Genomic DNA, 18,265 nt, shown 5'->3' with positions numbered 1-18,265 from the left:
ACTTCCTGAACTGGACCTTCTGCTCACCAGGACTCATTATAGGATTGTAGAAAAGAGAACCCAGTGAGTCGATGTTCTCAGAAACTAAATGGACACATTTATCATTTATAAAATAAAGCTTTGATTTGAATGCATTAATCACAAATATTAATAGATACAAATCACTATCTGCTAATATGTTTACAATGTTTTAATGTTCTATTAATGGCACGTTATGATAAATCTCTCTCGATGAAGATGTTCTCTACCACAAACACTTATTAAACCACATATTCAGAATAATATAAATAAACACAGCCTTCGTTTTAGAATGGAAAGCCAGGAGTAGTATATGACATCTAACATCTAAAATAACTCCCAATACAATAACTGCTAATACAATAACTCCCAATACAATAACTGCTAATACAATAACTGCCAATACAATAACTCCCAATACAAAAACTGCTAATACAATAACTCCCAATACAAAAACTGCTAATACAATAACTCCCAATACAATAACTCCCAATACAATAACTGCTAATACAATAACTGCTAATACAAAAACTGCTAATACAATAACTCCCAATACAAAAACTGCTAATACAATAACTCCCAATACAAAAACTGCTAATACAATAACGTCTAATACAATAACTCCCAATACAATAACTGCTAATACAATAACTGCCAATACAATAACTGCTAATACAATAACTGCCAATACAATAACTGCTAATACAATAACTCCCAATACAATAACTGCTAATACAATAACTGCTAATACAATAACGTCTAATACAATAACTCCCAATACAATAACTCCCAATACAATAACTGCTAATACAATAACGTCTAATACAATAACTCCCAATACAATAACTGCTAATACAATAACTGCTAATACAATAACTGCCAATACAATAACTGCCAATACAATAACTCCCAATACAATAACTCCTAATACAATAACTCCCAATACAATAACTGCTAATACAATAACGTCTAATACAATAACTCCCAATACAATAACTGCTAATACAATAACTGCCAATACAATAACTGCCAATACAATAACTCCCAATACAATAACTCCTAATACAATAACTCCCAATACAAAAACTGCTAATACACTAACTCCCAATACAATAACTTTTAATACAATAACTGCGAATACAATAACTCCCAATACAATAACTGCTAATACAATAACTCCCAATACAATAACTGCTAATACAATAACTCCCAATACAATAACTGCCAATACAATAACTCCCAATACAATAACTCCCAATACAATAACTCCAATACAATAACTGCTAATACAATAACTCCCAATACAATAACTGCCAATACAATAACTCCCAATACAATAACTCCAATACAATAGCTGCGAATACAATAACTCCCAATACAATAACTCCCAATACAATAACTCCCAATACAAAAACTGCTAATACAATAACTCCCAATACAAAAACTGCCAATACAATAACTCCCAATACAATAACTGCCAATACAATAACTGCCAATACAATAACTCCCAATACAATAACTCCCAATACAATAACTCCAATACAATAGCTGCGAATACAATAACTCCCAATACAATAACTGCCAATACAATAACTCCCAATACAATAACTCCCAATACAATAACTTTTTTGATAATGGAATAATGAGAGCATTTGCTTTGTCTAAGAGGATTTTGGGGGGCGGTGGGGGGGGGGGGCACCTTCAGATATTTTATGACTAATGTTTTTAATATTTTTTTTTTGGTTGGCTTGAAGTTTATTCCTTTTGATGTATGTGTAACAGTTGAATATTTTGTGATATTTTCTAAATAAAGAATGTATTATCGATAAGGTTTAATTGCTTCCCTGTGTCGCCCGCTCCTTTCTTGTAACTGAGAGGACTCAAAGAAAGCTTGGTGTGAACTGTGTTCTGATCTCTGCGTGAAGCTGTGAGTGTGTGCTCAGAACTGCATGAAGCTGTGAGTGTGTACTCAGCACTGCATGCAGCTGTGTGTGTATACTCAGCACTGTGTGAAGTTGCAAGTGTGTACTCAGCATTGTGTGAAGCTGTGAGTGTGTACTCAGCACTGTGTGAAGCTGTGAGTGTATACTCAGCACTGTGTGAAGCTGTAAGTGTGTACTCAGCATTGTGTGAAGCTGTGAGTGTGTACTCAGCATTGTGTGAAGCTGTGAGTATGTGCTCAGAAATGCATGAAGCTGTGAGTGTGTACTCATCTCTGTGTGAAGCTGTGAGTGTGTACTCAGCACTGTGTGAAGCTGTGTGTGTATACTCAGCACTGTGTGAAGTTGCAAGTGTGTACTCAGCATTGTGTGAAGCTGTGAGTGTGTGCTCAGAACTGCATGAAGCTGTGAGTGTGTACTCAGCACTGTGTGAAGCTGTGTGTGTATACTCAGCACTGTGTGAAGTTGCAAGTGTGTACTCAGCATTGTGTGAAGCTGTGAGTTTGTACTCAGCACTGTGTGAAGCTGTGAGTGTATACTCAGCACTGCGTGAAGCTGTAAGTGTGTACTCAGCATTGTGTGAAGCTGTGAGTGTGTACTCAGCATTGTGTGAAGCTGTGAGTATGTGCTCAGAAATGCATGAAGCTGTGAGTGTGTACTCATATCTGTGTGAAGCTGTGAGTGTGTACTCAGCACTGTGTGAAGCTGTGTGTGTATACTCAGCACTGTGTGAAGTTGCAAGTGTGTACTCAGCACTGTGTGAAGTTGCAAGTGTGTACTCAGCATTGTGTGAAGCTGTGAGTGTGTACTCAGCATTGTGTGAAGTTGTGAGTATGTGCTCAGAACTGCATGAAGCTGTGAGTGTGTACTCATCTCTGTGTGAAGCTGTGAGTGTGTACTCAGCACTGTGTGAAGCTGTGTGTGTATACTCAGCACTGTGTGAAGTTGCAAGTGTTTACTCAGCATTGTGTGAAGCTGTGAGTTTGTACTCAGCACTGTGTGAAGCTGTGAGTGTATACTCAGCACTGCGTGAAGCTGTGAGTGTGTACTCAGCACTGTGGGAAGCTGTAAGTGTGTACTCAGCATTGTGTAAAGCTGTGAGTGTGTACTCAGCATTGTTTGAAGCTGTGAGTGTGTACTCAGCATTGTGTGAAGCTGTGAGTATGTGCTCAGAACTGCATGAAGCTGTGAGTGTGTACTCATCTCTGTGTGAAGCTGTGAGTGTGTACTCAGCACTGTGTGAAGCTGTGAGTGTGTACTCATCTCTGTGTGAAGCTGTGAGTGTGTACTCAGCACTGTGTGAAGCTGTGAGTGTGTACTCATCTCTGTGTGAAGCTGTGAGTGTGTACTCAGCACTGTGTGAAGCTGTGAGTGTGTACTCAGCACTGTGTGAAGCTGTGAGTGTGTACTCATCTCTGTGTGAAGCTGTGAGTGTGTACTCCGCACTGTGTGAAGCTGTGAGTGTGTACTCAGCACTGTGTGAAGCTGCGAGTGTATACTCAGTATCTAGACTACTTCATCTAATTAATATGGGTGTGTAGTGTCCCTGTCGCCTTAACCCTGCAATGTAAAACGGTTTTAGAGTTACTGCATGTTTATAGTGCAGGGTTAGGACTGCCTCTAGTGGCTGTCTCCCAGGCCATTTCCTGCAGTTTCTTTGAGTTTAACTCCGTGAAACGACCCTGGACGCCCTCACACCTTGCACAAAACACCGTAAGAGAGCATTGACATCTATACTTTCCCATGGGGAGGCCTAATGTGTGTGCGCAACGTTGCCGGAGAGGGAACCTCAGCGCTGGAACAGGTATGTGAAATAAAGGGGTTTTAACACTTTCTTAACTGCTGTGGGGACAGGGCAATGGGACAATATAGCGTTAGGGATACCGTTTTCTTACAGTACACAGTATACAGTTTTGTTACAGTATACAGTATACCGTTTTGTTACAGTATACCGTTTTGTTACAATATACAGCATACAGTATACAGTTTAGTTAGAGTATACCGTTTTGTTACAATATACAGTATACAGTTTAGTTAGAGTATACCGTTTTGTTACAATATACAGTATACAGTTTAGTTACAGTATACAGTTTAGTTACAGTATACAGTTTTGTTACAATATACCGTTTTGTTACAATATACAGTATACAGTTTAGTTACAGTATACAGTTTTGTTACAATATACAGTATACAGTTTTGTAACTCTGCAACTTTTGCGTTTGTCACAAATACAGAATCTTTCTAATAAACTCATAAAGTCTGTGTTGCAATTCCTTTTTGGTAAAATTCAATAGATTCTGCTCCCACGCCTCGCCATTTCCTATCAGGAATGAACTGTAATGCGTTACAGCCGCCAGTAACACTACGATGACGTGTGACATAGTGACATAGTGACATAGTGACACGGCTCTGGGCAGATATCATCGCCAGAAGATTCAAACCAAGAATATAGCAGCACCATGGAGAGAGGCTGAGATAAGTCATTATCCCTCGCAGCCAGCAGGTAAGTGAAATTGGATGCAGTTAGGGGTAACATCTAAAATGGGGTAAATGCAAACATTTCGCTATGTTCTGGTTGACCAATAATTGTTCATCAAATAAATGTTTGTTTTATTAGCACATTCTATATTCTATAAAACCAATAAAGCAAAACAAACAGTAAGTTGATTTATAGTGTGGACGTGTAGCAACATATCACACAGGCCCAGTTATTCAGTAAATTAGGAATTTTCTGTAAAATATATCACAAAATTGCAAATCTGAGATCAAATTTACTGGAAAAACTTCTCAAAGAAAGTTACATTTCCAGCTCGGTTATTAAGGGGTTAAACTTTCTCAACAATTCAGGACGTTGTGAACAACCCGGACTGTGGGCTTCGCCCTGTAGCACAAAATGAATAATACTCTCGTTAAAAAAAGTAATACAAATTGTGTATTCACAAAATAGGAGAAATTCCTCATAATTCTGCTAAATGAATGATAGCTAATACAAATTGCTCCTAATGGGATATATAGACTGATGTGGAGGAAACAGAATATAATATCCAGTGTTTCAGTATGTAAGATAACATTTAAAGCATTTTTTTTCTAGTTTTTTTATAATTTTGGAAACACAAACTGTTTCTTTGGAGGCTGCTTATCTTATTTATATTAATTTAAAGGAACCTCAGCTGGTCATGTAGCTACGGTGAGAATCTAACAAAGGCAAGCTACTGAGGAGCAGACGTGATGCTCTACGCCATGTGAGTGCTTAGAAAGAAGATGAAAAACATGTTACATAGATAAGTAGGGAGCTTTAAATTCATTATTTTTTCAGTTTTATGATGTTAAATCTTTATGAAATTGCTGCCATGATTCTCAAATTGTTTTGGGTTAAAGAATATATTTATAATAAAGCTGTTCTATGTTTTCCATTTTGTCATGGAGCAAGTCATTCAGAGTTTTAGATCTATACTAGTCTCTCTTCTTCCAACCCATGTTGGCGCAGGACACACGTGTCTTATTGGCACAGGAAACAGTAGTCAAGCTGGCACAGGATGCAGTTGCAAAGTTTGCGCAGGATGCAGGTGCCATGTTGGCACAGGAAACAGATGCCATGCTGGTGCAAGAGACAGATGTCATGTCAACGAAAGGACAGAGACGCCATGTTGGCACAGTACACAGATGCCATGTTGGTGCATGAGACAGATGCCATGTTGGTGCGGGATACAGATGGCATGTTGGCACAGCATGCAGACGCCTTGTTGGCGTAAAAACGCACATGCCATGTTGGCACAAAGAGAGATTGGGAGCAGGACTAGGAGAGTCTCGTTTTTTCTGCCACGTTTACATAGTCAAAATCTGCGGTGCCGGCTGAAAGAGAAGAGACATGGATTTAAATAGGCTTGTGATGTAATAGGGAGTGAATTATAGGATACTGTAGTGTTATAAGGTAATATTATGGGATGGGAAATATGGGAATATTTTAAATTCAGAAAATTGAATATAAATAACAATATAGAATGTAGGAAGAGTTTTATAGGATTACGGCGTAAATAACATGCTGTTGGTAAGAGTATGGAATAGGAGATAATGAAAAGGGTAGAATAGGATATCGGGGTAATGACATGATTTGAGTAGTATGGTAATGGCGTGATATTCAGGGAGTTGGTAATGTGATATAATATGGTAATGGCGTGATATTAGGGAGTGGGTAATGTGATATCATAATATGGTAATGGCGTGATATTAGGGAGTGGGTAATGTGATATAATAATATGGTAATGGCGTGATATTAGGGAGTGGGTAATGTGATATAGTATTATGGTAATGGCGTGATATAAGGGAGTGGGTAATGTGATATAGTAGTATGGTAATGGCGTAATATTAGGGAGTGGGTAATGTGATATAGTAGTATGGTAATGGCGTGATATTAGGGAGTGGGTAATGTGATATAATATGGTAATGGCGTGATATTAGGGAGTGGGTAATGTGATATCATAATATGGTAATGGCGTGATATTAGGGAGTGGGTAATGTGATATAATAATATGGTAATGGCGTGATATTAGGGAGTGGGTAATGTGATATAGTATTATGGTAATGGCGTGATATAAGGGAGTGGGTAATGTGATATAGTAGTATGGTAATGGCGTGATATTAGGGAGTGGGTAATGTGATATAGTAGTATGGTAATGGCGTGATATAAGGGAGTGGGTAATGTGATATAGTAGTATGGTAATGGCGTGATATTAGAGAGTGGGTTATGTGATATAGTAGTATGGTAATGGCGTGATATAAGGGAGTGGGTAATGTGATATAGTAGTATGGTAATGGCATGATATTAGAGAGTGGGTAATGTGATATAGTAGTATGGTAATGGCCTAATATTAGAGAGTGGGTAATGTGATATAGTAGTATGGTAATGGCGTGATATAAGGGAGTGGGTAATGTGATATAGTAGTATGGTAATGGCGTGATATTAGGGAGTAGGTAGTGTGATATAGTATTATGGTAATGGCGTGATATAAGGGAGTGGGTAATGTGATATAGTAGTATGGTAATGGCATGATATTAGAGAGTGGGTAATGTGATATAGTAGTATGGTAATGGCCTAATATTAGAGAGAGGGTTATGTGATATAGTAGTATGGTAATGGCGTGATATTAAAGAGTGGGTAATGTGATATAGTAGTATGGTAATGGCGTGATATTAGAGAGTGGGTTATGTGATATAGTAGTATGGTAATGGCGTGATATAAGGGAGTGGGTAATGTGATATAGTAGTATGGTAATGGCATGATATTAGAGAGTGGGTAATGTGATATAGTAGTATGGTAATGGCCTAATATTAGAGAGTGGGTAATGTGATATAGTAGTATGGTAATGGCGTGATATAAGGGAGTGGGTAATGTGATATAGTAGTATGGTAATGGTGTAATATTAGAGAGAGGGTAATGTGATATAGTAGTATGGTAATGGCGTGATATTAGAGAGTGGGTTATGTGATATAGTAGTATGGTAATGGCTTGATATTAGAGAGTGGGTTATGTGATATAGTAGTATGGTAATGGCGTGATATAAGGGAGTGGGTAATGTGATATAGTAGTATGGTAATGGTGTAATATTAGAGAGAGGGTAATGTGATATAGTAGTATGGTAATGGGGTAATATTAGAGAGAGGGTAATGTGATATAGTAGTATGGTAATGGCGTGATATAAGGGAGTGGGTAATATGATATAGTAGTATGGTAATGGCATGATATTAGGGAGTAGGTAATGTGATATAGTATTATGGTAATGGCGTGATATAAGGGAGTGGGTAATATGATATAGTAATATGGTAATGGTGTAATATTAGAGAGAGGGTAATGTGATACAGTAGTATGGTAATGGCGTGATATTAGAGAGTGGGTTATGTGATATAGTAGTATGGTAATGGCGTAATATTAGAGAGAGGGTAATGTGATATAGTAGTTTGGTAATGGCGTGATATTAGGGAGTAGGTAGTGTGATATAGTATTATGGTAATGGCGTGATATAAGGGAGTGGGTAATGTGATATAGTAGTATGGTAATGGTGTAATATTAGAGAGTGGGTAATGTGATATAGTAGTATGGTAATGGCGTGATATTAGAGAGAGGGTAATGTGATATAGTAGTATGGTAATGGTGTAATATTAGAGAGAGGGTAATGTGATATAGTAGTATGGTAATGGTGTAATATTAGAGAGAGGGTAATGTGATATAGTAGTATGGTAATGGCGTGATATTAGGGAGTAGGTAGTGTGATATAGTATTATGGTAATGGCGTGATATAAGGGAGTGGGTAATGTGATATAGTAGTATGGTAATGGTGTAATATTAGAGAGAGGGTAATGTGATATAGTAGTATGGTAATGGCGTGATATAAGGGAGTGGGTAATATGATATAGTAGTATGGTAATGGCATGATATTAGGGAGTAGGTAATGTGATATAGTATTATGGTAATGGCGTGATATAAGGGAGTGGGTAATATGATATAGTAATATGGTAATGGTGTAATATTAGAGAGAGGGTAATGTGATACAGTAGTATGGTAATGGCGTAATATTAGAGAGAGGGTAATGTGATATAGTAGTATGGTAATGGCGTGATATTAGAGAGTGGGTTATGTGATATAGTAGTATGGTAATGGCTTGATATTAGAGAGTGGGTTATGTGATATAGTAGTATGGTAATGGCGTGATATAAGGGAGTGGGCAATGTGATATAATAATATGGTAATGGCGTAATATTAGAGAGTGGGTAATGTGATATAGTAGTATGGTAATGGTGTAATATTAGAGAGAGGGTAATGTGATATAGTAGTATGGTAATGGCGTGATATTAGAGAGTGGGTAATGTGATATAGTATTATGGTAATGGCGTGATATTAAAGAGTGGGTAATGTGATATAGTAGTATGGTAATGGCGTGATATTAGAGAGTGGGTAATGTGATATAGTAGTATGGTAATGGCATGATATTAGAGAGTGGGTTATGTGATATAGTAGTATGGTAATGGCGTGATATTAGAGAGTGGGTAATGTGATATAGTAGTATGGTAATGGCGCAATATTAGGGAGTGGGTTATGTGATATAGTATTATGGTAATGGCATGATATTAGAGAGTGGGTAATGTGATATAGTAGTATGGTAATGGCGTGATATTAGAGAGTGGGTAATGTGATATAGTAGTATGGTAATGGCGTAATATTAGGGAGTGGGTAATGTGATATAGTAGTATGGTAATGGCATGATATAAGGGAGTGGGTAATATGATATAGTAGTATGGTAATGGCGTGATATTAGGGAGTAGGTAATGTGATATAGTAGTGTGGTAATGGCGTGATATTAGAGAGTGGGTTATGTGATATAGTAGTATGGTAATGGCGTGATATTAGAGAGTGGTTAATGTGATACAGTAGTATGGTAATGGCGTGATATTAGAGAGTGGGTTATGTGATATAGTAGTATGGTAATGGCGTAATATTAGGGAGTGGGTAATGTGATATAGTAGTATGGTAATGGCATGATATAAGGGAGTGGGTAATATGATATAGTAGTATGGTAATGGCGTGATATTAGGGAGTAGGTAATGTGATATAGTAGTATGGTAATGGCGTGATATTAGAGAGTGTGTTATGTGATATAGTAGTATGGTAATGGCGTATTATTAGGGAGTGGGTAATGTGATATAGTAGTATGGTAATGGCATGATATAAGGGAGTGGGTAATATGATATAGTAGTATGGTAATGGCGTGATATTAGGGAGTGGGTAATATGATATAGTAGTATGGTAATGGCGTGATATAAGGGAGTGGGTAATGTGATATAGTAGTATGGTAATGGTGTAATATTAGAGAGAGGGTAATGTGATATAGTAGTATGGTAATGGCGTAATATTAGAGAGAGGGTTATGTGATATAGTAGTATGGTAATGGCGTGATATTAGAGAGTGGGTAATGTGATATAGTAGTATGGTAATGGCGTGATATTAGAGAGTGGGTTATGTGATATAGTAGTATGGTAATGGCGTGATATTAGAGAGTGGGTAATGTGATATAGTAGTATGGTAATGGCGTGATATTAGAGAGTGGGTAATGTGATATAGTAGTATGGTAATGGTGTAATATTTGAGAGAGGGTAATGTGATATAGTAGTATGGTAATGGCGTGATATAAGGGAGTGGGTAATATGATATAGTAGTATGGTAATGGCATGATATTAGGGAGTAGGTAATGTGATATAGTATTATCGTAATGGCGTGATATAAGGGAGTGGGTAATGTGATATAGTAGTATGGTAATGGTGTAATATTAGAGAGAGGGTAATGTGATATAGTAGTATGGTAATGGCGTAATATTAGAGAGAGGGTAATGTGATATAGTAGTATGGTAATGGCATGATATTAGAGAGTGGGTTATGTGATATAGTAGTATGGTAATGGCGTGATATTAGGGAGTAGGTAATGTGATATAGTAGTATGGTAATGGCGTGATATTAGGGAGTAGGTAATGTGATATAGTATTATGGTAATGGCGTGATATTAGGGAGTGGGTAATGTGATATAGTAGTATGGTAATGGCGTGATATTAGGGAGTAGGTAATGTGATATAGTATTATGGTAATGGCGTGATATAAGGGAGTGGGTAATATGATATAGTAGTATGGTAATAGCGTGATATTAGAGAGTGGGTAATGTGATATAGTAGTATGGTAAAGGCGTGATATTAGAGAGTGGGTAATGTGATATAGTAGTATGGTAATGGCATGATATAAGGGAGTGGGTAATATGATATAGTAGTATGGTAATGGCATGATATTAGAGAGTGGGTTATGTGATATAGTATTATGGTAATGGCGTAATATTAGAGAGTGGGTTATGTGATATAGTATAATCGTGTAATATGATGCAATAGGTTAATTCAGAGCTTTCTAAACTTTTCATGTTGGTGACACACGTTTCAGACGTGCATTATTTCGCTATACGGTGGAGATCGGGATGGTGTTCTGTTTCTTGAACACGTTACTGCAGTTGCAGCCGTATAACCAGAAGTGACACAGAATCAGCTGTTTTGACCTGATGCCGCATATTGTACATGCCCGTCTCTACATTGTCCGTCTCTAACACTCTGGACCCTATTCACACCTTATTTACTGTTGCTGGCTGGCTGCTGTGACTGGCCCCTTTGTAAATCTCTTTCTCCACCAACCTCTCTGTATGTCTCATCCCCTCAGCCCCTCTATGTGTCTCCTTGTCCCCCTCAGTCCCTCTGTATTTCTTTTTGTCCGCCCGTCAGCCCCTCTGTGTGTCTTTCCACCCCCAGTCTCTTTGTGCTTTTACCCCTACTACACCATTTTTCTGTTGCCCCTCCCCTCCTGTGCCTTTCTTCCAATAAGTATTGGGGTAATATTGTGTATTGGGGTAATAATAAGAACCTAGTGGGTAACACCTAACATGAGGAACATTTATATCTTAGAGATCAACCACCCTAGAACGGGCAGCATGAAATCCTTTATGGCTCTGGCATGAATTGGGCACAATTTAGAGTGGAATATCACAATGCTGTACCACTCATCGCTTGTGTACAATCCTGGCACCATCGGCAGCCAGTGAATCTGAAATAAAGGATTGTAGGGTCTCGTTTCCATTTAAATAACAGGACATTGTGTTTTATGTATTATGTGATCATGGTGGATGGTATGATCAATAGAACCCTCCAATAACACCCACACTACTATAGAGCCCCCCTCAATATACAGCATCTTGTGCTCTCTCTTATAGAAACCGTCTTCCTTCATAAAACTCTACACACTATATCCTCTTTATAAAAATTACACCATAGAATAAATAATTGAAAATCATCATCAGATTTAGCTATTGACATCACAATCCAGTTGGGTCCTGGCACAGCCAGGGCACACAATGCAAATGAGGAGGAGAGCAGAAACACTGAGGGACATTTATTTCACTATTTGGCATTTTGGCTTTTTTTGTGGTGCAATTTATTAAATGTATCAGCTTTTGCATCTACTGCTCGGTTTTTGAATGTACGCCATTTTTTCCCCTTTATTTACCAATCTTTACATCAATTTTACTGCCAGAAAGGAGTTCTGTTTCACTTCTCTTTTTTTCTCATAGATCATCTTTCATCGGATTCTTTCTGCTAAATAATTTGCCTCCTAAATCATCTTTAACCCAATTGTTAATTTTTTTTAAATGATCTTCCCAATTCATTTTCCTTAAAATCGGCTTCATCTCACACCTTCCCCTACACGTCAGTCTCGTCTCCCACCGTACACATGACTGGAGTGCTTATTAGGGTGAGCAGGCAGTGGAGTTCAGTAAAAACACTAGTGACACTGTGTTTCCATATTGAGGGCAGTTATAACCCCCTGCACTATGCTACAGGCTCACAGAAGCATTGATTACATTAATTTACATAGCGTGCCAGGGCCGTGCCAGAACAGCCAGACATGTCATGTAAACTGAAAAACTCGTTTTTAATTAAATATCAGGTTGTAAAAATGCCCACGTGACATTCCTGTTAATATCTAATAAACGCAGTTAGCTATTTGTTTTATACATTTACGCCTTGACAAGTTAATAGCCGCGATTCACTTACAGGCCGGAGATTCGGTTCTGGTGATATTCTCGTACGAGTGGCACAGACTATCTGACAGTGTCAGCGATAGCGTGGCAGAGCTGTTAATGCTTTTTCTTCCTGCTGATGCTGAAAAAACGGAAAGAAATATAGAATGTGTAATAAGGATTGTGGCTGACATTTTCAGTATTTAACCCCTTAAGGACACATGACATGTGTGACATGTCAAGATTCCCTTTTATTCCAGAAGTTTGGTCCTTAAGGGGTTAAAGGAATAATCCAAGCACCATAACCACTACAGCTTCAGACAGTGTCCCGCTACCCGGTGTGGTAGTGGAGGTGGGTGCGGTGCTTGGTGGACTGCAGGTAAGAAATCAAACTGCTCTAAAATGGTTTGATTACTTACAATAGGGGTGGGGGTCAATCTTGGAACCATAATCACTGCAGAAATCTGTAATGGTTATGGTATTTGGATTGTTTTTTTAAGGTAAAAATGTGCAGAAGGCATTTGTGAGCTGCGCCCAAGCTCACACTAATGAGGGTTCACCTATCCCCCATTGCTCCTGTTTAGGTCCTTACCTGCACGTATGTGACACCTAGCATTTATCTTTGTAAAATTATGTTTATTACCGGATTAAAAACATTTGTTTTACTGCTGAGCTTTGAGTCCAAGTATTCAGCTGGTCATTCAGAAGCCATTGTTTAGTTATGTTTTAACTGTTTGAGGAATAGAAACCCTTTAAATGGTTGAGTTTTCAATAAATACTCTCCAGATTATCACTCTATGGAAATGTGCTGAGCACACTACGGTTACAAGCAAACACCACAATAACTTTAATACATATTACAGCTCCAGGATAAATACTGTACCTGCTTACGCGTGCTCACAGCTGTCTAGATTTAACCGTAGAAAACTGCTTTAAAGGAATGCTACAGACGTCTAAAGCAGTTTATTTGGCAGACGTACTTTATCTGTGAAGAGTGTGTCCCTTTTTTTAATTTTACAAATAGTGCAGATTTCAATAGAAATTGTCACATTTATAAATTAACCTTGTTACACCCACCTGGCTGTCAATCAGACAATCGCTCCTGTTACTTCCTGGTTTTGGTTAGCTCAGAGGAGATAAACTCAAGAGGCAGCAATTGCCCAGAGCACCTGCCTTGCAAAGACTTCTCATTGAGCTGCATTGGGGAGTCTGTGATTGGACAGCCACAGAAAGACTGGGCGGGGCCAGAAGGGGAGGGCTTGTAAAGATCTGCACCTTTTACAGGATGTTTAACCACGAATGAAAACATGCATAATGAAATACATGTGTTTTAATTTAAGGTATATCTACTAAACAGCTGTTTGCTTTTTTTGTTTGTTTTTTATTTGGGCAGTGGAGTGTCACTTTAAGTATAAACAACTTTCTCACAGAACACAGGAACCATCTTTTTCTTTGCAATGTGTTAACAAAACATGTATTGGGACTCAAGCAGCAATTCCCACCAGTAGAATCAGAATAACTAATGATGTAATTACAGTTATCACTGAAAAATCAAGATAGGAGAGAGCAATGTGTTGATGTTGGGAATAATAATTGTTTATAGTGGACTTTGTGTAACAAGCTATTTATCATTATCTGGAAGAGTTTGCCAAAATATATCACGGTATCATTTTATTTCATTTTATTGGCAAACTTAGGTTTCAAAGGAAACAGATAAAGAAAGCTAAATACAAGCACTGTATATACAATAAACTACTGGTGCCTGGTATCTCACATTCATACTGCCGTAGCGACCAAAATGTATACATGTAACAGATTAAGGAACCAAGCTCACATAAAAATACAGTTCTACATTTTATTAGTGGAATTAGTGTAGGACCCATCGATATTGGGGTACTGTGACATAATTAGTGTAGGACCCATCGATATTGGGGTACTGTGATGTAATTAGTACATTGCCAGCTACCCGGGTGGAGGATTTCATTATTTTCCACCCGGCGCTATGAAGATGTTTCGCACAGGGCGCCTAAAGGCCTAAGGCCGGCCCTGGTAGGACCCACCGATATTGGGGAACTGTGACGTAATTACAGTAGTGTAGGACCCACCGATATTGGGGTACTGTGACGTAATTACAGTAGTGTAGCACCCACCGATATTGGGGTACTATGATGTAATTACAGTAGTGTAGGACCCACCGATATTGGGGTACTGTGACATAATTACAGTAGTGTAGGACCCACCGATATTGGGGTACTGTGACGTAATTACAGTAGTGTAGGACCCACCGATATTGGAGTACTGTGACGTAATTACAGTAGTGTAGGACCCACCGATATTGGGGTACTGTGACATAATTACAGTAGTGTAGGACCCACCGATATTGGGGTACTGTGATGTAATTACAGTAGTGTAGGACCCACCGATATTGGGGTACTGTGACGTAATTACAGTAGTGTAGGACCCACCGATATTGGGGTACTGTGACGTAATTACAGTAGTGTAGGACCCACCGATATTGGGGTACTGTGACGTAATTACAGTAGTGTAGGACCCACCGATATTGGGGTACTGTGACGTAATTACAGTAGTGTAGGACCCACCGATATTGGGGTACTGTGACGTAATTACAGTAGTGTAGGACCCACCGATATTGGGGTACTGTGACGTAATTACAGTAGTGTAGGACCCACCGATATTGGGGTACTGTGACGTAATTACAGTAGTGTAGGACCCACCGATATTGGGGTACTGTGACGTAATTACAGTAGTGTAGGACCCACCGATATTGGGGTACTGTGACGTAATTACAGTAGTGTAGGACCCACCGATATTGGGGTACTGTGACGTAATTACAGTAGTGTAGGACCCACCGATATTGGGGTACTGTGAAGTAGTGGTGGGCTTAACGCAATATGGCTGTATGGTGGGACTGAAACCCCATATTAGTTTGTTGAGATAAGTGATTTTAATTACCGTAGTCTTATAGAATTTAGAAATGTATTCTCTGAATCCCCAGAGTCATCGAACTGCTTTGGGATAGGGTGATTATATGTTTCAGAGTTTTCTGTGGATCTTGGTGTACTCTTGCTCACTAAACTTGCCATTTTGTTTCAAATAAATTGCAAATTGTCAGAATTTTCGGTGATTAACTATTTGTCCAAAATTCCAAACTCCCAAAACACTGAGGACAAAACCGTCTGCAACTTGTTATTAGTAATAATTCCTAATATGTTAATATATCTATCGTAACGCAGCGGCTGTAACAACCCTGGATCAGATGGAACATCTCCTGCAGAACATTCTGTGACAGTAGGTGACAATAATGACATCAAGTATCCGTGTTTGGTGGCTCCATCATATGTTTCAATAAACTGATTTTATGGCAGTTTAATAGATGTCCAGCCAGTGGTCCATGAGGGGTTATGGTGACATTGATAGCGCAGTCACCCTGTGATAGAGACATTACGAGGGTGCACAGTGACATTGATAGCGCAGTCACCCTATGATAGAGACAGGATTCAGCCCACCGTTTAAAGGGACACTGCCACCTCCTGAGACAGAGCTACAGGCTGCGACTTACCCTCAGTCTTCTCCCCAAGAGGCTGCCTTAAATCCTTTTCATTACTTTCATCTGGAAGGACCTCGCTGCACAAAATATACAAAGAAAGTAAACACGTAGTTAAATAATTCAGGAGAAATGTGTAAAAATGCTATATAACTTATTATTAAAGGGACACTATAGTCACCTGAACAGCTACAGCTTAATGTAGTTGTTCAGGTGAGATCTATAGCTCCCTGCAGGCAATCTAATGTAAACACTGTATTTTCAGAGAAAATACAGGTTTTTTTTTTACATCGATTGATAGGAATACCTCCAGTGGCCGTCACTCAGACGGCCACTAGAGGGACTTCCTATCACGCAGGGCCCTAAAAAGGCCCTGTACACGTCAGATATATTAAGATCGTCTGACGTGTGCAGGAGAGAGAAGGCACTGTGCGCGCACCTTCTCTCTACTGCCTGTCAGCAGAGGAGAGGGGGCAGGCAAAGACCGCGAGCTGAGCTGTCAGTCAGCTCAGCTCGCGGCCACGCACACCGCGTGCATGCACGGTAGTGCGCTCAGGACTTCATAGGGCTATGAAGTATGTGCGCATGTGCGGTGAAGCACAAGGGAGCAATGACGCTTCCGAATGGAAGAGTCTGATTGCTCCCTGCTCGCACCCGCCTATTTCGTCATTTTGACGAAATAGGGGGCGCGGCTTCACGAGGCTCCCGGCACTGGGACGAGGTGAGTAAAAAGGGCTGCCTGGAGTGTCCCTTTAATCTAACTATCTATCTATCTATCTATCTATACAGTATGTATCTATCTATTTAAACAGTGTCTGTCTGTCTGTCTGTCTGTCTGTCTATCTATCTATCTATCTATCTCTCTTCCCTTTCACCCATATTATAAACACAAATCTTGTATAATAAATGTTTTATTGTTTGTCTGATCAGTCCTGTCTTTAATCACCCCTAATAAAATAATGCTTCTTACATGTACACGGGATACGTTTTTGTCTCAGTAGCTGTAGAAAAAAGGAAGCAAAGTAAAACAAATGTAGCAATAAACTAGATTATGATTGAGAAACATGGTAAATAGAAAAGCCCTACTTCTTCTTCACACATTGTTTCCATGCGCTTAATTAAAACTAAGACTTTATGGGAATTTGGGTCTCATTTCCAAAGCCAGACGGTGATTTCTTCTCAATAATCAATAAATCTGAATGCTATTCACACCGGCCCCCACTGATACCGCCCACTGCTCAGAACTGACCATTAAGAAAAGCTGTGAACGTTAAGAAAAGCTGTGAACGTTAAGAAAAGCTGTGGACGTTAAGAAAAGCTGTGAACGTTAAGAAAAGCTGTGATCTCCAGTTTATTGCAGAGTCACTCCATGTGGAGACCATGAACGGTTCAGTCAGCGCATGCGCACTTCACCTGTCAAGCTCTAGCCAATAAAAGTTACCAACAACCATGTTAATGGTACGGTAGGTCCAAGACAGTATACGACCACAGAACATGAGCAGAGATTTACTAACATGTGAGACAATAGACTGGGAGACATTATCATCCCAGCCTTTGTTCTATGTGAAATATTTGTCTCTGTGTTTAATTCTTTAACTTAAAAAATCTAACCCATTGTTCTACATTTTACAGAAATGTCCAAACGATGATTAAAGCTTTTATAATTATGATTGTACAGTATAAAATAACCAAGTAATGTGTTGTGTAAGCAGCGGTTTTCGGTATCACATCATGGCTTAAGAGCCTTACACTAATACATAGGAAATCCCACATTATAGGAAGCGGTGTTAACCGTTCCTATAAGCCTGGGGACTAATACACGTAAAATCCTATGTAGGAAACGAGTGTATCATCAAATTATATAACGGTGTTATGGGATCCAATGAGATGAAATTAGAAAAAAAACAATCTACAGTATACTAAATAAATTACAGAAAATAAATGATGAAATGACATCAGTAAAATAAATGGAAAACATTGTCAGAAATGAAATGCATTAATAAAGATTATACGGTATATCACGTGCTAAATTAGATATATTCAGATACACTGTCTTCGGGATATATGTGTGCTAATTTAATTACATACATATAATACATTATAATACAATTGTAATCCAAGTTAAATAAAGGTATAGGCAGCATTGTA

The 18,265-nt window shown here is 38.7% G+C and overlaps 1 long non-coding RNA gene across 1 annotated transcript; it reads right to left on the bottom strand.

The window, feature by feature from the left end:
* Positions 1 to 4,872: 4,872 nt before the first annotated feature.
* Positions 4,873 to 17,167, bottom strand: LOC134571043 (uncharacterized). The gene is made up of 4 exons (XR_010085177.1): positions 17,088 to 17,167; positions 16,133 to 16,197; positions 12,587 to 12,694; positions 4,873 to 5,810 (listed from the first exon to the last, which is right to left on the bottom strand). It is a non-coding gene; the product is annotated as an uncharacterized LOC134571043 (long non-coding RNA).
* Between the last annotated feature and the right edge of the window lie 1,098 nt (positions 17,168 to 18,265).

The sequence above is a fragment of the Pelobates fuscus genome, chromosome 8 (genome assembly GCF_036172605.1).
Source record: "Pelobates fuscus isolate aPelFus1 chromosome 8, aPelFus1.pri, whole genome shotgun sequence".
Taxonomy (NCBI): Eukaryota; Metazoa; Chordata; class Amphibia; order Anura; family Pelobatidae; genus Pelobates; species Pelobates fuscus.
The sequence above is the reverse complement of the archived record's forward strand: the minus strand, read 5'-3'. Positions and strand labels throughout refer to the sequence as shown.